Source organism: Penaeus monodon, chromosome 34 (assembly GCF_015228065.2).
Source record: "Penaeus monodon isolate SGIC_2016 chromosome 34, NSTDA_Pmon_1, whole genome shotgun sequence".
Classification (NCBI taxonomy): Eukaryota; Metazoa; Arthropoda; class Malacostraca; order Decapoda; family Penaeidae; genus Penaeus; species Penaeus monodon.
This window is the reverse complement of record NC_051419.1, coordinates 21,636,669-21,637,178: the sequence shown is the minus strand read 5'-3', so window position 1 is coordinate 21,637,178 and position 510 is coordinate 21,636,669.

Here is a 510-nt window from a genome sequence, read left to right as displayed (position 1 = left end):
CTTATCAACACCCGTAATCAGTCCGCTATTTCTTGTTTCTTTGATTGCTGTTGGATGGCAAGGAGATTGCACATTGCTGTCATGCCATTAATTGCACTACATCTTCCACTACTGCTGTGGAAATCGCTCATGGTGGCATGCATGACAGACATCATTTATCTGCTTTTTGAAGCTGACAGTTGAAACTGACAGGATTTTCGTTTAAACATTAATATCACGATAAACGTATATGAATTTTGTGACTCACATGGCCTCGGTGTCTTTTGCTCCTTGCATACCACCCTTAAAGGAGTCTGTTTTCCCCAGCAATATTGCCAAATCTTTAAAACAGGACTGCTCTCATATTTTCTTCGTGCCGCTGCGGAAATTTCACGCAAGGAGCACCGCCATAAGAACGGCGCAGGTCTTCTCGCCGAGAGATCTATTCATGAAGATTCCTTGCCGCAGACTGGAAGTGGCATTTTCTAATGATATCTGTTTAACCGAAAAGTTTCGGCCGCCACTATTTTC